A 2,692-nucleotide genomic window follows, 5' to 3' on the forward strand; every position below is an offset into this window, starting at 1 on the left:
GTTATAATATATCCACTCACCTATACTTACCATAAGATACTACAGTGCAAATGATATCTGTATACTTATTGTCTCACACCTACTGATATAAGTTTAATGATCCTATTCTTATCACAGACTGAACATAAGTCAGGCTGCTCACACACATACTGCCATACACGTCAATATACACATGCAGTATGTACTATGCTAGGAATGCCTACCCAATAGTTATCATAATTGCGTGAGTAGTGGTAGTGTAGTAATACAATCAGCCATGAGCAGCAGTGTAAATAGTCACATGCTGTACGTGAGAAATACCTCACTAATGATTTATTTTGGCCTCCTACTCCTCCTCTGACTCCTCTCCCCCTCTCTTGTACTCCTCTCTCTCTCTCTCTCTCTCTCTCTCTCTCTCTCTCTCTCTCTCTCTCTCTCTCTCTCTCTCTCTCTCTCTCTCTCCCTCTCTCTCTCTCTCTCTCTCTCTCTCTCTCCCTTAGGATAATACTGATTCAATGACACAAAGTGCAGTGACTACATACAGTGTGGTATATTATCAACAAGGACAGGATTCATCATCAGTTACATTGACAGTCAATGCTCCTACTACTACATTAATGATAGGTGGTTTATCTAAAGGAACAAATTACACAGTACAAGTATATGCTAATAATACTATTGGATCCAGTTCATTAAGTGACCCAATGACCAACAGGACTAATATTGATCGTAAGTTACATACAACTTGTGTATAGATATGTATTGTATTGTATTGTTGTATTGGAGCTTCTAGTACATGTACATGTACTTGTGTGTTTAATAGACGATAAGGATCACCTGTAGTCACGGCCAAGAGTAATTGGCTCAACACTTGTAACCCTTTCTCTGGCTTCCTGGCAAACCGCCAAATTGAATTCCGCAAATTTTACAAATATTTATGACTAATTTATTATTATTATATATGTGTGCATACTTTGATGCTATAAAGTAAAATGGTGTATTTTATGTTGTTAATATGTTAGTCTTAGATCACTGGTTGTGTACTGAAAATATGCATTAGCTCATTTACCATATATGGCAAAGGAATGAAATCCTTCTTTGTTGTGTACATAATGATGTTAGATCATGTCATAGTGTCAAAGTGCAATAATTATATTCCAATACAGTCTTACTGAACTAAAAGCAATACAGTGACTTTTATATTAATGAGTGATCATGTACAACTGTGTTTTGCATTGGACTATAATAATTATGATTATGTTGAGGATATTATGGCCCAGCTGTTTATTTTTATAGCTTCAAAAGTTATGCTAACTTGTAGTAGTAATAATGAAACTGACTCTCTTCCCTCTCCTTTGTCAACTACTGCTTCAGTGATTCACCTCCTCTTCTTTTGATTCACATGTACATGTACACGTCTGTTTGTATGTGTTTTGTTTATTATATTTTGGTCTCTACCTGTCAGTTAATTGCTGTAGAGTTAGTTGTTTATCAATTTTTATCAAAATGTTTATTGTTGTCATAGATTAATACCGTATCAATGCCACCAAAGTCTAGCACATTCAATTTTAAAATCATAGACACTCTCTCACTGTTGTGTTGTTATGCTCTCATTCTCTCTCCCTCTCTCTCTCTGGATGATGTTATGCTTTGTTATAAGTGTTAATATTGTCAAGAGAGAAACAATTAGTAGATGTTTTGAAGTGTGTCATTGCTGTCATGTACACTCCTAAGTGTATTATTATAGCCTAGCTTATTGTGTGAGTAAGCTTCTTTCTCTAAACTAATACAATACTATAATAGGCTGTATGATAGATATGGAACAACTTGTGTCAGTGATTCTATTTTAAGTAACAAAACTGTTCCTTCCTGATAGTTATAGTAAGGGATAGAGGCTACTATACACTCCACTATATTATTACTACCAAGAGCTACTACTGTATGGTATGAAATTATATAATAGAGTAATGGAAGAGATGATCACAAATACCATAATACCAGTGTACATGTACATGTACATTGCCTCCCAAATATTTATACCCCAACTATGGCAGACGTGATGAGATAAGTCCCTTATTTTATTGCTTATTAAATTAGATTTATTGCTAGCTTCCTAATTGGGCTAATACACTATATTGGAAGTATTTCATTATCAGTTAGACAGTTGCATATAATATCTGTTTGTGTTTTGAAACTTGACATTGCTTTAATTATAAGTTTGCTTTTCTCTGTGTTGATATGTAGACTATGCTTTCTATTCTCTCCTTTTGTCAATAATCTCCTTCTCTTTCTCTTCCTCATCCTCCATTACACAGCTCCCTCTCAAGTTACTGAAATCAATCTAACTCCTTATCCTGATTCAATGTGTGTGTCCTGGGAGCCTCCTATGGATAATGGTGGAGAAGCAATCAATGGATATCGTATATCATACAGGAACCTTAATACTTCTTCAGATGTAATGGTTACTAGCCCAGGACCCACTGTGAGATCACAAATACTAATGAACCTTGATAAAGAAACAACATATGAGTAAGTATAACAATGAATGAATAAACATATTAATGTATTGATGTAACTCACTTTAGAATAACAGTAGCAGCAACTAATAATGAAGGAGGTATTGGAGAGAATACTACCTACATTAGAGCTACAGGTTAACATTAAAAAAAAAGCTTTAGTAGTTTTTATATCCTTATTAGGTAGTCCATTCAGT

General features: G+C 34.6%; 1 protein-coding gene across 2 annotated transcripts in view; it reads left to right on the forward strand.

Annotated features, from left to right (window-relative positions):
• Nucleotides 1-2,692, forward strand: part of LOC109581702 (uncharacterized) — an 8,926-nt gene that overhangs the window by 3,406 nt on the left and 2,828 nt on the right. The window lies entirely within an intron of this gene.

Source organism: Amphimedon queenslandica, unplaced genomic scaffold, assembly GCF_000090795.2.
Source record: "Amphimedon queenslandica unplaced genomic scaffold, v1.1 AMPQUscaffold_13424, whole genome shotgun sequence".
NCBI lineage: Eukaryota > Metazoa > Porifera > Demospongiae > Haplosclerida > Niphatidae > Amphimedon > Amphimedon queenslandica.